The sequence below is a fragment of the Thalassophryne amazonica genome, chromosome 13 (genome assembly GCF_902500255.1).
Source record: "Thalassophryne amazonica chromosome 13, fThaAma1.1, whole genome shotgun sequence".
Taxonomy (NCBI): Eukaryota; Metazoa; Chordata; class Actinopteri; order Batrachoidiformes; family Batrachoididae; genus Thalassophryne; species Thalassophryne amazonica.
In genome coordinates, this window is record NC_047115.1 from 23,762,131 (window position 1) to 23,782,872 (window position 20,742).

Consider the following 20,742-nt stretch of genomic DNA (forward strand, 5'->3'; position numbering starts at 1 on the left):
GTATTACCCCCTAAAACTAGGGAGGAAAAATACAACAGTTCTCTGCTTAAAAATTCTATATATTCTTAATAGTATGAACCAGCTGTTACTCATACAAAGGTAATATATACAGACAAGGTTGGAGGAAAAATAAATTGATTCCAGGGAGAAAGAAAAGAATGAATATTTAAAAGTTAAAAAAAACTGAAGGTCATACTTGGTTCCTATGCTGAAAATGGAGCACACACCCCAATCCTGTTATGAGTGTTCTGATGACAAAACAACATTTATTAGAGGCACAGTTTGGTGATCTCAACACTAGTATATTCAAGAAACTGCAGTCAAAGCACGATCTATCTCTGCCAGATGAATGCTGCCACAGGGAAAGGAGTGTAGAGGACTGTAATGATCAGTGCCAGACTGTGCATATGTTTCCCTTTTCTTGTGCCAGATATGAGGCCTAAAGCAAGACGTGGCTAAGACAAAGCCCCACCAGAGGCCAGAGAGAGTCACTGTGCTACTTTTGCACATGTAATATATCCGCTGAGGAGACATTTATTACTGCAACAACTGAAAGAAGGAAACAGTCTATGACCTTCATGTTTTCTTGCCTGCCTAGAATCCTTGAGCCACTCTCTTTCTTCCCTTCTCTTCCATGTAGTTCAGTGGTAGAGCTGGGAACCCACTTATTCCAGCAGAACTTATCTGTTTGCATCCTTCGACAAAACACTTCATCTGGATTGTTTCAGTCCACCCAGCTGTAAATGGGTACCAACCTTGATTAGGAAAGCAACCAGCAATGGATTGGTATCACTGGACAGTGGTGTCTGGCCATGCTGATATCATTGCAGGAGAATGACGATCCAAGACTTTAGGGTCATGGTTCGTCATGTCTTACTGTATGTTTGTGAGATTTGGACATGAACAAGTGACCAAAGACAATGACTGGATGTCACTGGAAATGGCTCTGTCATGAGAATCCTTGGATACGGATGGAATAACTTTGTGTCAAACGAGCACTTCAAGTTCAAGTTTATTTTGGTTCAAGGAAAGAACTTTGCAACACAAAATAAAATAAAACTGATTTCTTAGCCAGTCAGCCCATGCAACCGAAAGGGTGTAGGTAGAAGCAAAGCTTATATGCACCGACCCGTTACCTCAGCAACTTTTAATTATCATGACAAAACCAAAACAAAACAAAGTGAGCAAAACAGCAAAACACAGACATCTTAAAATAATCAATAAACTCAAATTTCTCATCATATCCACACCAATAACAGCACACATCGCACAATCCAAAAATAATAATACAAAATAATTGTCCATACTTTAACCAACAGCTATATAGTCCTTAATTGGGACAATTTTCACATATTCAGAAAACATCATTTTCTTATATAGGCATTTAAACTGATTGACATTTGAACATTGCTTGAGTTCCTTCAACAGATTATTCCATATTTTAGGGCCACAAGTAGAAACACAAAAGCCTTTCCTGGTCGTCCAACCGCCAGCAGTTTTAAAATGACACAAACCCCTTAAATTATATTTTCCCTCTCTCTCCTTGAAAAGATTTTGAATTCTGAGGGGCAGTTGCTTAGTTTTCACTTTATACATTAATTGCAGAGTCTTAAATGTAATCATATCATGAAGTTTTAATATTTTAGATTTAATAAACAATGAATTGGTGTGTCTGTAACTGACACACCAATCATCTGTTAAATTAGTTCACTTATTTACAGACAAGGAGTGTCAGTTGCCATGTGAGGAGCATCACCTACGACATTCTGCCCATGTGACACATTTGTTTGCGTAAGATCAAGCATATGGACAAATCAGTGATGATGACCCCAGAAGCTGGAGAATGTCGACGGGACACCCATGTTTAACCTGGCTGCAGCAGATACAGATAGCGTCAAGAGGTGGGAGTGGATTGATTGTCTGCTTGGATGGTTGCCATCCAGAACCATTTCTGTGATGTGGTGGATATGGCGACGCGTGACACCAGCGCATTCCCCCATCCAGGGGTAGTTGTAGAATCTCATCTGTTTCAATCTATGGAATCCAGGGATAAAAGCAGATTTGATGAGCCTCTGGAACTCTTACGGTATACACATTTGAAGGGGTGTAACGATGCGTCGTGAATCACAATGATTGCATCGTGAAACCTGTATTAATTCACACTGTTTTTTCAATGAGTACCATGACACCATGAAAAACTCAGTCACATGGGGTGTGCAGCCAGTACGCTCTGATTGCTGATCCCAAGCCCAGATAAATGAGTAGTGTTGCACCAGGAAGGACATAGGGCATAAAACAAGCTAACATAACCATGCAGAGTACAAATCAAATTTCATTACCAGATTAGTCGAGGCCCAGGTTAACAACAACCACCACCAGTGCCAGTGCCCAACAGGGTTCCGGCAGAAATTGAGCTACTCGAGACAAAGAAGAAGAGGAGGAGAACGTGTCCACAAACAGCAGGAGAAGAAGAAATCTAGAAGTGTGGAAGTGAGAGTCAGGACTTTGAATGTTGGCAGTATATGATGGAAAGGAGAAAGGTAGACATATTGTGTGTGTAGGAGACCAAGTGGAAGGGAAGGAAAAGCAGGAGCATAGCTGGTGGGTTCAAGTTGAATCATGTTGTGGATAGGAAAAGAAATGGTGTTGGAGTCATTTTAAAGGAAGAGTATGTTAAGAGGTGTTGAAGGTTAAGCAACAGGGTGATGAGTGTGAAGTTGGAAATCGAAGGGGTGATGATGAATATCATCAGTGTGTATGCCACACAGGTAGGTTGCAAGATGAAGGACAAAGAAGATTTCTGGAGTGATTTTTAGATGAGGTGGTGGAGAGTGTGTCCAAGCATGAGTGGCGATAGGCTCGGACTTCAATGGGCATGTTGGCAAAGGGAACAGATATCATGAGGAAGTAATGGATAGATATGGTATCAAGGACAGGAATGTGTAAGGGCAGATGGTAGTTGATTTTGCAAAAAAGATGGAAATGACTGATGAATACCTACTTTAAGAAAAGGGAGGACCACAGGGTGACATATGAGTGAAGGAAGGTGCACACAGGTGGACTACTTCTTTGTAGGAGATGCAAGCTAAAAGAAATTGGGGACTGTAATATGGTGGCAGGAGAGAGTGTAGCTAGAGTGTAGGATGACTTCAGAGGTAAAGAAGAAGAGAGTGAGAACTCAACAAAGGATTTGATGGTGGAAGCTGAAGGAGGAAGACTGTTGTGTGAAATTCAGTAAGCAGGTGAGAGAGGCACTGGATGGAGGAGAAGCAATTTTGGACATCTGGAAAAGTACCGCAGATGTGGTGAGGGAGACAGCTAGGAAAGTACTGTGTGTGATGTCTGGACAGCAGAAGGAAGACAAGGAGACTTGGTGGTGGAACGAAGATGTCCAGGAAAGCATAAGGAGAAAGAGGTTGGTGAAAAAGAATTGGGATAGTCAGAGAGATGATAAAACTAGACAGGAGTACAAGGAGATGCAGCATAAGGTGAAAAGAGAAGTGGCAAAAGCTAAGCAAGAGGCATGAAGTTGAATAGTAAGGAAGGAGAAAGGGACTTGTACCAATTTGCCAGACAAAGGGACAGAGCTGGAAAGGATGTGCAGCAGGTTAGGGTGGTAAAAGATGTAGATGGGAATGTGCTGAAAAGTAAGGAGAGTGTGTTGAGAAGATGGAGGGAATATGTTGAGAAGCTGAAGAATTTAGAAAATGAGAGAGAAAAGACTGGATGATGTGGAGAGAGTAAATCAGGAAGTGCAAGAGATAAATAAGGATGAAGTGAGGGCAGCTATGAAGAGGGTGAGAGTGGAAAGGCAGTTGGTCAAGATGACATTCCAGTGGAGGCATGGAAATGTTTAGGAAATATGGCAGTGGAGTTTCTAACCAGACTGTATAATAAAATCTTGGATAGTGAGAGGATGCCTGAGGAGTGGAAACAAAGTGTGCTGGTTCCCATTTTTAAGAACAAGGGAGATGTGCAAAGCTGCAGTAATTACAGGGGAATAAAGTTGATCAGCAATAGCATGAAGGTATGGGGTAGTAGAAGCTAGACTTAGAAAACAGGTGATGATCTGTGAGCAGCCATATGGTTTCATGTTGAGAAAGTGTCCTACAGATGCAAAGTTTGCTTTGGGAATACTGGTGGACAAGTATAGAGAAGGCCAGAAGGAGTTACATTGTGTGTTAGTGGATTCAGACAAAGCTTACGACAGGGTGCCAAGAGAAGAGTAGTAGTATTGTATGAGGAAGTCTGGAGGTTGGAGAAGTATGTGAGGGTAGTGCAGGACATGTACAAGGTTAGTGTGACAGTGGTGGGATGCGCAGTAAGAATGACAGACTCATTCAAGGTGGAGGTGAGAATTACACCAAGAATCAGCTCTGAGTAATTTCTTATCCCCAGTTTTTTTTTTTTTTTTTTAATCAGACAGAAGTCTCCATGGACTATGATGTTTGCAGATGACATTGAGATCTGCAGTGAGAGTAGAGACCAGGTTGAGTCTAGCCTGGAAAGGTGGAGATATGCTCTGGAGAGCAGGGGAATGAAAGTCAGTAGGAGCAAGACTGAGGGTGTGTGTGAATGAGAAGGAGCCCAGTGGAATAGTGTGCTTACAAGTGTCAGAGTGTTCCATGATGCATATTACAAACTGTCCGACGTACATCCAAAATGTCCTTGTAACTATCTGATCTTAACCTTAACTTAACTGCTTTACAAAATGACTGATGCACATCCAAAATGTCCTTGTATTTGGCATGACTATTTGATCTTTTTATAGCTGTCTAATCGATAAAACCATCTGATCCTTTTATAGCTGTCTAATTGGGCATGATGGATTTATTGCGTGACACGCAGACATACACTATAAAATATTTATGTACTGCCTTGAACGCAATGTGAGCAGACACCCACCTATAACTGCCTACTTCACTTTTGCAACCAATCACATTGCCACTGATTCACGACAGGCTAAGGACCGCCCACATGGGGCCGGCCTAGGCGCAGAAATCAAAGTTAGCATAGAGAGTAGAAGTAGTGAAAGTAGATGAGTTTAAATACTTGGGGTCACCTGTCCAAAGTAATGGAGAGTGTGGTAGAGAGGTGAAGAAGAGAGTGCAGGCAGGGTGGAGAAAGGTGGCGGGAGTGATTTATGACTGAAGAATATGTGCAAGAGTGAAGGGGAAAGTCTACAAGACTGTAGTGAGACCAGCTATATTGTATGGTTTAGAGACGGTGGCACTTATAAAAAGACAAGATTGAGATGGTTTGGACATTTACAGATGAGGGACCCAGGGTATATACAGAGAAGGATGCTGAGGATAGAGCCACCAGGCAGGAGGAGATGAAGGATGCCAAAGAGGAGGTTTATAGATGTACTGAAGGAGGACATGCAGGTGGTTGGTGTGACAGAGGAAGATACAGAGGACAGGGTGAGATGGAAACGATTGATCTGCTGCCAAAAGAAGATGATTGTGATACCATGAAAATATAACTACTGCACAGAAGAAATAACCAGTTCTTGCAGAAGAATCATAAATAATTTATAAACTATACAAATACACAACAGATAACATGAAGGATTACAATTTGTACTTCAGAATCATTTCTTTGAAGTTAAAACGTTCACCACAGATTACTTTATGCATATTCAGTGTGGATGGTGATATATTTATAGGGTGTCCCAAAAATATACATTTAAAACACACGGTTTGACCCTTAAATGCTACAAACTTAATCACTTATGTTTCTTTTTTACTTGCAGAGACCCTGAAGTTTATGTTGATACCAAGCAAGACTCAGGAAAATGGCAAGATTAACCATACTACAGCGAAAAAAAAAATTATTGAGTTTTGGCACCAAACCAAGAGTGTCAAACAGGTGCAGCAACTTTATGCTAGACTGACAAAATGCAGGGCCAGTATTGACATTGGTATGAAAAACATCAACCTTTCAGCTTTCTATCCAGCCATAAATTTATTTCCTAGACATATGCTTTGACCATTTTCTTTGCTGATAAAATGTTGCATATTTTTTGGGGGGACACCCGATATACGAGGTCTGTTAGAAAAGCATCGGACCTTTTTATTTTTTTCAAAAACCTGATGAATTTGAATCATGTGTGCTTGCATGAGCAAACCTTGAACCTTCGTGAGCACGCGTGAACTTTTTCACGCCTGTCGATTGCGTCATTTCCTGGTAAGCAGCCTTTGTGTGGGACGTGTGTAGTGCGCTTGGCGGATTTTCATTTCAACGAAAAAGACGGAACGACTGAAGCAGCGCCGCATCAAATTTTGCCAGAAACTGGGCGACAGCCAGGTGGAAACCATTCGGATGATTCAGACGGCTTTCGGTGACGATCCTATGGGCATCAGACAGATTAAGGAGCGGTGCAACCGGTTTAAAGACGGCCGCACAACGGTGGAGAGCGAGCCACGCTTCAGTCAGCCATCAACATGCTGAAATGACCAGATCATTTCCAAAGTGAATGCTGTGGTGATGCGGGACCGTCGTGTGACTATCTGACAAATTGCGGAAGAGGTGGACATCAGCATTTTTTCGGCACATTCCACTGTGACAGAAGACTTGGTCATGAAAAGATTGGTGGTGAAATTCATGCTGCTGCTGACAGCGGCACAAAAGCATCTCCTTGTTGGAAGTCTCACAGGACATGTTATGACATGCCCACCTCTTCCACAATTTCTCGGATAGTCACACGACTGAAAAATCACCGAAAGCCGTCTGAACCATCCAAATGGTTTCCACCTGGCTCTCGCCCTGTTTCTGGCAAAATTTGATGTGGCGCTGCTCCAGTCGTTCCGTCTTTTTCCTTGAAATGAAAATCCGCCGAGTGCGCAGCACACGTCCCACACAAAGGCTGCTTACCAGAAAATGATGCAATCAACAGGCATGAAAAAGTTCACGCATGCACACAAGGGTTCAAGGTTTGCTCATGCAAGCACACGTGATTCAAATCCATCAGGTTTTTGAAAAAAATATAAAGGTCCGATACTTTAATAAACAGACCTCGTATATCATAATATGGGTCCAATCGTGATAGGTGTATCTTGTTATATAACGTACCGTGGCACTCGTGCATCATTACACCCCTACACATTTTGCACAGTGTAGCCATTTTGTTCAATTGACAGTTTGTGAATATCACTTGTTCCAGCAAAAATGGAGGCGCCGAAATTCATTCTGAGTTTATTATGCTGAAAATGTGACTTACAGTGTCAATTGTTTCCATTCAGGTGCAGTACTTTGCAAGATTTCTATTTCTGACACCTTTTCTGTGATGTGATTCCCCAGTAGTTGTCAGGATCTAAGAACAGTGAAGTTCCCTCTCATATTTCATCCACCCAATAATTGCTTTGTGATGTGCAATGAACATTACGGTCTCAAGGACCTGCTCTTATCCCATTAGACCTTGCATCTTTTCCTCACCCTTACTTCAGATGCCTCAACTAAATCTATTTTGCCAGCTTTATGGGAACTACACATTCTTTTAGAGGTCTTACCATATCACCCTTAAAATAGATGTAAGTTAAAGTAACCACACTGGCCACAGGTTTTCTTTTTATGGGTTAAACAAGTGGGTGATTGAGGTTGAAAGTGCAGGTGGATATAAATGTCTTGTGCCTTGAATCCACTGTCACTGTTTATCTTCAAGACGTGCACTTATGAACTTGCACGTGAGGCATCATACACACAAACCACTGAGGAAATGTGCATAATATGGTGTAATAAACAAAAGTCTCACTTATATGGTGAATTAGTACTTCATAATCCACTCTATCACTTCATCTACATTGAGCTTAATTAAAAGCTTATTTGAATTAAAGAGAAAAATTGGAGTGATCTCCCCAGCACCATAATTTGCTGGAAATTCATCAGTCAACAGCTGTCAGAATTTTATATTTGTCTAATATAAAATTTCATATTCTGTTTCTGTCATTTCTATTTCCCAAATGGATTTATTTGGATTTATGTGAATTACAGTAGGAATCCTTGTATGAACCGGTTGTCTGTCTGGGAGGATGCTATCTAGGACCCATGTTGGTGCTATGGTGTGGTGGATGTATGGCACCAGAACATGATCCCAGATATGACCTGACAGGACGAGCAATCTTCAAATTTCAAATTGGGATCATTTAATTTAATTTAACCTTTATTTAACCAGGTTAATCCCATTGAGACTGAGAATCGAGACCTCTTTTGCAAGAGAGACCCAGACAGTTATATAGATTCCAATTCACCTCCAAATGTGGGAGGAAACCAGAGCACTCAGAGGGAACCCACACAAACATGGGGAGAAGATGTAAACTCCACACAGAAAAGCCAAAGGTGGGAATCAAACCCATGACCTTCTTGCTGTGAGGTAGCAGTGCTAACCACTAAGCCACCATGCTGCCTTTCATAATTGATGTAAGTTTCAAATCACATTTGTGGTAATCAAATCGAGTCAAGTCTGGGAGCATGCACTGGTGCTGCACATCATCACATCCACCACACCAAGGAATAGCCGTGGGTCCTGGATTGCAATTGGTCCTATTTGTGTGAAGCACCTTGAGGTAGCTTTGTTGAGATTTGGCTCTGTATACAATGTAATAAACTGAAAAATTAATTGAAACTGAAATTGCAATGAACCAGACTATTCCAACCTCTCAAATATAACCATTTATCTGCAACAGACATCCACTTTGCTTTCTCCAGTCATGGGGATGTTCAACACTGAGACACCTACATGCTGGATCATACCAAGACAAATGTGTCAAAATGTCATAGCAGATGTTCTCTCACAATGTAAGTGATCCTCATCAGAATCTCCTGAATTAACTACTTGTTTTACACCAAGTCATTGCAGCAGTACCCAAGGATCTTTCAAAGAGACAGACTACCAGAATCATCGAGTCGTCCTCTTATAGGTCACCTGTTACCACCCAGTTCTTACAGCCACAGAGTAAGACAGGAAGCACCAGGGTCCTAAAGACTTAAACTGTCATTCTCCTGTAAAGATATCAGCAGTGTTGGGCACATTACTTAAAAAAAGTAACGAGTTATAGTTACTAGTTACTTCTCCCAAAATGTAACTGAGTTAGTAAGTGAGTTACAGCCAGTGGTGGGCACACTTCCGATAATCCGTTAACAGATAATTATCAAAGATAATGTTTTCATTATCGGATTATCTTTTTAGATAAATTTAAAAACCATCATCGGACTAATTATCTTCCAATGAATTACCTTCTAATTTATAGAAGGTTTATAGAAGGTAATACCTTCTAACTAAGCTGAACAGTGAAAAAACATTTTCAAAACTGTTATAGCTGTTGAGACCTACCTGTTAAAAGTTTCCTAATAGGCATGTTGTTCTACCCTCTGCAAACAGAAGCCTCTCTATCGTCTGTAAGCAAAGAAGAACTGGTGACCAAAAAAAAAAAAGTCATTTTCTTTAACACTATACTAATATAATCGCAATGTCACCAAGTCATCCAGAGGCATACATGTTTAACTTATGGTTCAAATTTTAACCACTCATTTTAGACAAGTTATTTAAAATTATTGTCATGTCTGAAGTTTATAAAGTGAAAATATCAGATATATGTTTTCATTTTAAAGTAATGTGCTAATTTTTAAGGTTTGTGCTTAAAACTCTCGTGAATATATTCTCTGGGTTTATAGACGTTAGTGTATTTGCGTTGTTAAATTCCACGCATCTTAAATGTAGCAGACACGGATTATCTGGAATTTTGTTTGACATTTTTTCAAGGCCGCAACTGCCATCTACTGGCCAGGAGTGTTCATGGCAGTATTAAACGTCTGGGTACCTGGCTGCTCTCAAAGTGTTGGTATTGTCCATTGTCCAGGCGCTTTTTGTGTGCATATATTTGTTAACTTTGTATTCTAAAACTACGGTTAGAAGTAATTCCGACTCCTTATCGGTCCACACGAACGAGGTTGGCACCATGTTTTTAGTTTTTGTGGAAATGACGACAAGAGAATAAGGCTCCTGATTGGATAGAATTTTAATCAGTACCGCCACCCAAAGGTTTGGCAGACTAATTACAACACATTTATATGGTTCGATGTGGATGGATTTTTTTTTTAAACGACGTAGTGTGGATGAAGTTTTTTCCCCAAACTGAAAGGGTAAGATATTCGGTTTTACAAATACCCGACAACGTGTGTACATGGCCTTATGTCTGTGAAAGGCACTATATAAATAAATTTACTTACTTACTGATATTGAGTGCACGTTTTACAACATCATAAAAGTTTTAAAACATGCAATTGCGATGACACTTCCAGGGCTCCGTAAAAATCCCTGTTTTTACAAATAAAAATGGAATATTTTACAAAAGCACATTTATCTTTAAACCAACACACGACACACGTCACATTAATGTGTTGGTTTACATAATGGATTACTGAACCAATCACTGTTTAGCACTTTTACCCAGAATGCTTTGCGGTCTGTGTTTGTTACAAAACCTCAGAATTAGTGCCCTATTCAACATTAAAAGATATATGTTATATTTTAACTTTGTACAAATGACAGAATTGACATTAATGGAGTTATTCTATCAGTATTTTCAAAAAACCATAAGTTAGTATGACTTTATTTTTCAAGACCTCCGCCTGATTGGAGTGTTGAAATTGATAGAGAGTTGGCCTTATGGCTGCTCTTGGTGTGTCTCTGTGGTTGGAGCGCTGTTGTAAACAAGAGCTTGCAGCAGGGGCAGAATGTTGAAAAAAATAAAATGATTATGATTAGTAAAAAGTTGATTTCGTGGGTGCTCTCAGGATTTATCTGTGCTGTTTAATGCAGGGGGCAGCATAGTCAAACATTCTTGGTTAATCTTTAGGTCAGGTCTTTAACTGCGCTTGATGCTTTCAAAAGCGATCGTGTTAAAAATCAATTTCAGCTCTTGAGTAACTGCAAATGTCCCATAGACAACACCAGAATTTATCGATTATCTGTAACTTCCGATACATTTTTGGGTGGTTTATCGGTTTATCTTTATCAAAGATAACTTTTCAGTTATCTTATTATCTGTTATCGAAGTTAATTTTTTGGTTATCTGTGCCCACCACTGGTTACAGCATTATACAGTAAGGAAAATAAGTATTTGAACACCCTGCCATTTTGCAAGTTCTCCCATTTTGAAATCATGGAGGGGTCTGAAATTTTCATCTTAGGTGCATGTCCACTGTGAGAGACATAATCTAAAAAAAAATCCGGAAATCACAATGTATGATTTTTTAATAATTTATTTGAATGTTATTGCTGCAAATAAGTATTTCAACACCTGTGAAAATCAATGTTAATATTTGGTACAGTAGCCTTTGTTTGCAATTACAGAGGTCAAACATTTCCTGTAGTTTTTCACCAGGTTTGCACACACTGCAGCAGGGATTTTGGTCCACTCACCTATACAGATCTTCTCCAAATCTTTCAGGTTTGGAGTTTCAGCTCCCTCCAAAGATTTTCTATTGAGTTCACATCTGGAGACTGGCCAGGCCACTCCAGGACTTTGAAATGCTTCTTACGGAGCCCCTCCTTAGTTGCCCTGGCTGTGTGTTTGGGGTCATTGTCATGCTGGAAGACCCAGCCATGACCCATCTTCAATGCTCTTACTGAGGGAAGGAGGTTGTTTGCCAAAATCTCACAATACATGACCCCATCCATCCTCCCTTCAATACGATGCAGTCGTCCTGTCCCCTTTTGCAGAAGAGCACCCCCAGAGTATGAGGTTTCCACCCCTATGCTTCAACGGTTGGGATGGTTTTCTTGGGGTTGTTCTCATCCTCTAAACATGGTAAGTGGAGTTGATTCCAAAAAGCTCTATTCAGGTCTCATCTGACCACATGACCATCTCCCATGCCTCCTCTGGATCATCCAGATGGTTACTGGTGAACTTCAAACGGGCCTGGACATGTGCTGGCTTGAGCAGGGGGACCTTGCTGCCCTGCATCATGTGTTACTAATGTAATCTTTGTGACTGTGGTCCCAGCTCTCTTCAGGTCATTGACCAGGTCCTCCTGTGTAGTTCTGAGCTTTCTCAGAATCAACCTTACCCCACAAACTGAGATCGTGCATGGAATCCCAGACCGAGGGAGATTGACAGTCATCTTGTGTTTCTGCCACTTTCTAATAAATAATCATAACAGTTGTTGTCTTCTACCAAGCTGCTTGCCTGTTGTCCTGTAGTCCATCCCAGCCTTGTGCAGGCCTACAGTTTTGTCCCTGGTGTCCTTGGACAGCTCTTTGGTCTTGGCTATGGTGGACAGGTTGGACTGTGATTGACTGTGTGAACAGGTGTCTTTTATACAGGTACAAGTTCAAACAGGTGCAATTAATACAGGTAAAGAGTGCAGAATAAGAGGGCTTCTTAAAGAAAAATTAATAGGTCTGTGTGAGCCAGTATTCTTGCTGGTTGGTAGGTTATCAAATACTTATTTGCAACAGTAACATACAAATAAATTACTAAAAAATCATACATTGTGATTTCCACATTATTATTATTTTTTTAGATTATGTCTCTCACAGTGGACATGCACCTAAGATAAAAATTTCAGACCCCTCCATGATTTCAAGTGGGAGAACTTGCAAAACTGCAGGGTGTTCAAATACTTATTTTCCTCACTGTAGAAGTAGTTAGTTACTAGGGAAAGTAACTATCACTTTACTTTTTTAAAAATGTTCAAAAATTTGGGTCCCCCCCACCTTACTTTTTTAATGGAATTTTTAATTCAACTGTATGTTCAATTATCTTTAATAAAGCTGAATTTTAAATGTGGTTAATTAACTAAATGGGCTCATCAGAGAATAAATTAGTAACAGTAAACATTGTACACTAATCTATACTATTTTAATGTTGCTGTGGGACAGCTTAATTTAAAAAAAAAATTCTAATATGTCAATTAATTTGGATCCCCCCTTAATGAACTTGAAATTCAATTGTATGTTAGATTATTCATAATGAAACTGAATATTAAATATGTTTAATGAATGAAATTTCCACTTAATAGAATAAATAATTAACAGTAAACATTTTACACTAATCTACACTATTTTAATGTTGCTGTGGGACAATGTGAGACAAGATACCTATCAAATTTAATATGTTATTCTAGATATTATCATACTATGTTTAGATAGTAGAACAATCAAACACAATAGATATTTTAGGAATTTTTGATATTTATTGCACCACGTCCTGGATAGCAGATGAAAATGAAGGAATAAATATTTATTGCACCTCAGCAGACCACAACCGGCCATCAAATAAATGTAAAATGAAATTATGCTCGTTCACATGTACACTGAACAAAAATATAAATGCAACAGTTTTGTTTTTGGCCCATTTTTCATGAGCTGATCTCAAAATCTAAAACATTTACAAAAAAGACCTATTTCTCTCAAATATTGTTCACAAATCTGTCTAAATCTGTGTTAGTGAGCACCTCTTGTTTGCCAAAATAATCTATCCCATCTCAAAGGTGTGGCATATCAAGATGCTGATTAGACAGCATGATTATTGCACAGGTGTGCCTTAGGCTGGCCGCAATAAAAGGCTACATTACACAGATTTTGGCATCTCTTCATTGGCTTCCAGTCTCTGTGAGGTAAGATTTTAAGCTTCTGTTCCTAACCTTTAAAATTATTCAGGAACAAGCACCTCCCTACTTAGCTGACCTAATTACAGCTCAGGCTTTGCATTCTCAGGGTGCAGGACTACTTTGCATCCCTTGGGTTAATAAAAAAAGTCTACAAGCTATAGAGCCATCTCTTATCATGCCCATGTTTTTTGGAATGATCTGCCTGCAGAGATAAAACAACCAGATTCTGTAGAGACATTCAAGTCCAGACTTCTCTTGTATGGTTAGCATACTGGCATAGTATGGAACTATGCTTCCTATCCCTTCGGGCCCCTTCACACATAGTGCGAATATGTACAACTCAGGGCGACACCCGTCGGACCAGCTTCTATGACTAAACCAGAAAACATCGCACTGACTGGCAGGCGTGCACGATGCTGAGCAACTGTTCACGCACACGGGAACACAGTGCCACCAGCTGCCTGATATGGTTACACATTGTGCAGCTGCTGTGAAGAAAAAAATAAATTAAAAAAATGTAAAAATACATGCTGCGATGGTTTTGTGCATGCAGGAACACAGCAGCTTTTCACAGCAACTACGCAATGTGGTTACGCATCATGCAGCTGCTGTGAAAATAAAAAAATAAAAATTACATGCTGCCCACGGGAATTGAACCCACGCCAAAAGCTCTGATTATCAGTCACAAACTTTACCACTGAGATACAATCACTGTCCTGTACAAGCTGTGGGAAACTGCATCATATCAGGAAGGGCAATACAAATATGATCCATCTGTTCCTCTGTAGATGACCCATAGTAATAGACATACAGTCATGAAATGACATGATTGATGACATTGCGCAAGGGTAACAACCGCACACCACAGGAGGCTGGAATGACCAAGAGATGCAGACGCAGAGAAATTGACACAACATGTAGTGTGCTTTTGGAATGTACTCCTCCATGATGACATGATAGATGGATGCTGGCCCTGCACCCCAGGGCGCTGGATGACCCCCTGCCTGCAGTAGCAATGATTGTGTGCTCATCTCAATAATGCACTTTGTTTTTGATGCTATTCTGATGTTTCTCTTTCCTGTTTCTTCAGCTTGGTAAAAACTTTGTAAAAACCTTGTAATTGTTAAAATGGTCTAAGCAGTGGGTCAAACGTCTGAGTCCGGTCTGCTTGAGGTTTCTTCAACATCACCAGAGGGAGTTTTTTTTTCTTACCATTGTCACCTGTGTGCTTGCTCTAGGAGTTGGTAAGGTTAGATCTTACTCGTGTGAAGTGCCTTGCGGCGGATTTGTTGTGATTTGGCGATATATAAATGAAATAAATTGAAATTGAAATTGTGGAAAAATTATGAATACTTTCCAGATGCACTGTACATTCTGTTATGGTAAATTCATTCATACTGCAGCATCACTGTATTTCATAAACTATTTTTTATGTGTGTGTGTGATGAATAAAACAGAATTAGCAGTTTATTAGGAAGGCTATGATGGCATGGAGCAGTGCACCACCATGTAGCTGCATATTTGACAGTTGCTGTATTTCAGAGTGTAATTAAATTATCACAAATGTGACTCACAAATTATGTTCCATCCGAGACCTTGCTCTGTGTAATAGAAGCCATATATTCTGTTTCTTGTCACCACAGTTCATAGTAACCTTTATCTTTTAATCAAACAGTCACCTCCTTACCCTCAGCCATGGCCTTGCTGTCATGGGGGAAGGGCGTATGCTTGTTGCCTCTCTGTCTCCCCCCCGAGGCCGGTCATTATGCCCATTTTGTTGCCTGTCTTCACTAGCGTGCTGCCTTGCTGAGTCCCTATAGCAACTGTACAACAACACCAAGGAAATAAGACAGGATAGAATGTGTGGCCTAAAGGCGTCTATCCGGAGCTACACTAAAGCTCTGCAGACTTATTATTAGCATCATCATCGTCACTCCTGACCAGGAACAAGATCTTCAAAAGTAAAAGCACAACAAGAGGATCTGTCAAAAGTGGTGCCAGGGAACAAAGAGTCCAATAAGTTAGTGAAGATGTCACAAAGAATGAGTGTGTAATTAGGAGAGCGTGTAGGAATATGCGATAATGGAAGCCACTTCTAAGGGCCCCTTCACACACAGTGAGAATGTAACAGAGGCCAGCAGGTGTCGCTGTGCAGGTGTAGTTGGTAAACCTCACTCCCAACAGCTCAAAAGGATACTCTGGTCACAAGGCCAGAGCCCTGGGTTTTAGCCTTCTGGTTAGAGAGTCCGACTCCCATGCCGAGGATCGTGAGTTCACAAGGGGAGGGAATGGGCAGAGTCATAACAACACAATGCAGAGTGCAGCCGCTACAATGGTGCCGTGACCCGGATGGGAGTGAGTTTTGGGGGGTGAGTGTAACAGAGGCCAGCAGGTGTTGCTGTGCAGGTGTAGTTAGTAAACCTCACTCCCAACACCTCAAAAGGATTCTCTGGTCACAAGGCCAGAGCCCTGGGTTTTAACCTTCTGGTTAGAGAGTAAGACTCCCATGCCGAGGATCGTGAGTTCACGAGGGGAGGGAATGGGCGGAGTCATAACAAGACAATGCAGAGTGCAGCCACTACAATGGTGCCGTGACCCGGATGGGAGTGAGTTTTGGGGGGTGAGTGTAACAGAGGCCAGCAGGTGTCGCTGTGCAGGTGTAGTTAGTAAACCTCACTCCCAACACCTCAAAAGGATTCTCGGGTCACAAGGCCAGAGCCCTGGGTTTTAGCATTCTGGTTAGAGATTCTGACTCCCATGCCGAGGATCATGAGTTCGTGTCCCGAGGCGAGCGAATGGGCGGAGTCATAACAACACAACACAGAGTGCAGCCGCTACAACGGTGCCGTGACCCGGATGGGAGTGAGTTTTGGGGAGGGTGAGTATAACGGAGGTCAGCAAGTGTCGCTGTGCAGTGTAGTTAGTAAACCCCACTCCCAACACCTCAAAAGGATTCTCTGGTCACAAGGCCAGAGCCATGGGTTTTAGCCTTCTGGTTAGAGAATAAGACTCCCATGCCGAGGATCGTGAGTTCGCGTCCCGAGGGGAGGGAATGGGCGGAGTCATAGCAACACAACGCAGAGTGCAGCTGCTACATGAATTTGGTGGAAGTGCATGAAGCAGGAATCATATGCAAAACATGTAAATTCATAGCTGCCTCGAACGCCTCGTACAGCTGTTGCTGTTGCTACAATTGTTTGCGCACACCAGCGGCTGAAAGACAGAGTGTGCGCTGTGAGAGCCCATCAAACCTTCTCGCGGCAGGTGTCTGCCAAATTCCAGCTGACACACACGAACATCTAACACCGCTCGTTTGGCACTTAGACAATGTGTGGCCATTCGCACTATCATCACAAAAACGGTCACCAGATGATCATTGTCGAGCTGAATGTGAAATCTGTCTAAGTTCCCCCACGACTGTGGAGTTGCTGAGTGCTTTACAACTCAGCTCAACTTGTAAAGTTGAGTTCAACATCCAAAACTTGTAAGACCTCTTTATGTTAAAGAGAGGCAAGTGGACATAACTAAATGTAGCTGCAATGTTTTAGAGTGTATTAGATTTAAAAGTGTCATTTTTAAAAATTAGTTGCAGAAAAAATGCAAATTATTAAAAGTTGACTTTATGTTATTAAAAACAAACTACTTTTCATACAACTGTACACATATATTCTGACAGTTATACCTCCTGTTTTTTCTACAGTGGTTTAGTATTTTAAATTCATATCACCATTGTACAGTAGTGTTCAGAATAATAGTAGTGCTATGTGACTAAAAAGATTAATCCAGGTTTTGAGTACATTTCTTATTGTTACATGGGAAACAAGGTACCAGTAGATTCAGTAGATTCTCACAAATCCAACAAAACCAAGCATTCATGATATGCACACTCTTAAGGCTATGAAATTGGGCTATTAGTTAAAAAAAAAAAAGTAGAAAAGGGGGTGTTCACAATAATAGTAGCATCTGCTGTTGATGCTACAAACTCAAAACTATTATGTTCAAACTGCTTTTTTTAGCAATGCTGTGAATCACTAAACTAGTATTTAGTTGTATAACCACAGTTTTCATGATTTCTTCACATCTGCAAGGCATTAATTTTGGTGGTTTGGAACCAAGATTTTGCTCGTTTACTAGTGTGCTTGGGGTCATTGTCTTGTTGAAACACCCATTTCAAGGGCATGTCCTCTTCAGCATAAGGCAACATGACCTCTTCAAGTATTTTGACATATCCAAACTGATCCATGATACCTGGTATGCCATATATAGGCCCAACACCATAGTAGGAGAAACATGCCCATATCATGATGCTTGCACCACCATGCTTCACTGTCTTCACTGTGAACTGTGTGTGGCTTGAATTCAGATTTTGGGGGTCGTCTCACAAACTGTCTGTGGCCCTTGGACCCAAAAAGAACAATTTTACTCTCATCAGTCCACAAAATATTCCTCCATTTCTCTTTAGGCCAGTTGATGTGTTCTTTGGCAAATTATAACCTCTTCTGCACGTCTTTTATTTAACAGAGGGACTTTGCAGGGGATTCTTGCAAATAAATTAGCTTCACACAGGCGTCTTCTAACTGTCACAGCACTTACAGGTAACTCCAGACTGTCTTTGATCATCCTGGAGCTGATCAATGTGTGAGCCTTTGCCATTCTGGTTATTCTTCTATCTATTTTGATGGTTGTTTTCTGTTTTCTTCCACACGTCTCTGGTTTTTTTTTTTGTCCATTTTAAAGCATTGGAGATCATTGTAGATGAACAGCCTATCATTTTTTGCACCTGCGTATAAGTTGTCCCCTCTCCAATCAACTTTTTAATCAAACTACTATTATTGTGAACACCCCATACTTTTTTTTACTAATAGCCCAATTTCATAGCCTTAAGAGTGTGCATATCATGAATGCTTGGTCTTGTTGGATTTGTGAGAATCTACTGAATCTACTGGTACCTTGTTTCCCATGTAACAATAAGAAATATACTCAAAACCTGGATTAATCTTTTTAGTCACATAGCACTACTATTATTCTGAACACTACTGTATATCACGACATTGCTTGGACTGAGTTAGCACAGCCAAATGCGAGTATAAAATGCACCGCTGCACTCTTCTTATTGACATAATTACAATATATGCAAGCGGAGCCTTCATCAGATCTTTCAGTAAATGAAGTTGCTACAAGTGTTTTGTGATGGATATGTGAGTCCACTGTGAAAATGCTCATCAGGCTCCGTAGACGGGCGGCGAATATGAGCTCAAACAACTGCAATAGTGCGCTTTCAAAGAGTGAAAGACACACGAGGAGGAAAGCTGAGTGCAGATTTAGCGCGTCGCGTCATACTGAAGTGTCGATGAGCATGACGCTGAAGTTCTCTGAGCTCGACTGATTCCTGTTTGAAGCCGATCTCGATCCCAGTGTTCTCTACATGAGCGCACAATCACTCATTTCATTATTGTGCCTGTGGAGAGATCCCCAAGGGGGATCGGTTTCATCTCGATCTGTGAGGAACATCCGCACCTCCCCTCCATCACGGAACACACAAGCTGGAGCTCTTTTTTTTTCTTTAAAAGATGAAAAAATGCACAGATTTCTCTCTGCTATTGGTAAAAATCACACAAGTGATGATTTCTATGTAGTCATAACCTGCGATTCTTCCAGCGCTCGTGCATGGGAGCTTTGCTCATACGGCATGCGGCTCGGCTGCAGGAGCCTGCCTGGGGATTGCTTTACGGATTAATTTGGCCCTCACCTAATCTCTCGTCTGTGCCGTTTCTTCTCATCTCATCATTCTCGCTCTATTTCTCTTCCTGTTGATCTGCATTTCTTCAAATGCGACTCCCTTTCTCTCACTGGTTTTTCAAGCGAGGAGTGCGGCAGGACTCTGATTTTTCATGCCCTGAAAGGCGACTAGCGCTTCCACTCACTCAGCCCACAGCTAGTTTGTCAAACTGTCACTAAATTCATCAACAGTCACCACAACAGAAAGAGTTAGCTCCCATCACTCTGTTAGCACTGGTGGGCACAGCTAAATTAAAAATTAGCTTTGATGAGCACCAGTCTGCTAACTGAAAGGGTAACTGTGATAATGCTACAATGCTAAAACATTTAGCTGAAGCTACGATGCTTTGGCTTAGTTTTTGGCGCTGCAAGCCCCTAAAAAAACTGAATTTTAGTATGTTCAAGTATAAAAAAGGAGATTCCTAGAATGGTTTAGTATGCCGATATCAAATGATGATCAAAATGTGCATAAATAATTCAAAAGCAAAATAAATTAACCAGTAGTTTCCTTTTAACATGCTGAAAGTATTAGACAAGTAAGAAGTATTAAGAAATAATAGTTAACACAGTTCCATTAAATAAATACAATTCCATGAAATAGTACAATTTTTATTTTTTCTAATTTTACCTCAGATTGTTATTCCATGTGTAAGGAAACACGACACTTCATTTGTGTATGTATGATACAGTAAAGCAGATATGTAAAAATGTAAGAATGTAAAAATGCCAAATTTTCCACATTGTTTAATAAATCATTTAAAATATTAGATATCATGCTATGCTCATTTTCCCCCCTTGAGGACAAAAAATGGCAAAATCCAAGATGGCCATCATGATATTCCGTATTTATTATTATGTCATACATACACAAATGAAATGTTATTTTCTGTGTTTTCTTGCATGTTTAATCCATTCCAACCACAATTACATTGCTATTTGTTAGAAATAGCATTTGAAGCTATTTGAAGAAAAAAACACCTACGTTTGCCATGATATTGCTTATTTTTAATGACGTATTAAACAAAGTCTGTGCAAAATCAGAGATTTTACGTGAAAACTCAATCATTTCACATATCTGCTCCACTATAATTGGAACAAATGCATGATTTTTGGATTCACACACATTTTGGACCCTTTAAATTCATTCAAAAATATGAGTCCTGATGGATCCAAACTTCTTCCATTTACGGATGATGGAGGCCACTGTGCTCATTGGGACCTTCAAACAGCAGAAATGTTGTGGTACCCTTACCCAGATTTGTGCCTTGAGACAATCCTGTCTTGGAGGTCTATGGACAATTCCTTTGACTTCATGCTTTTGTGCTCTGCACTGTCAACTGTGGGACCATA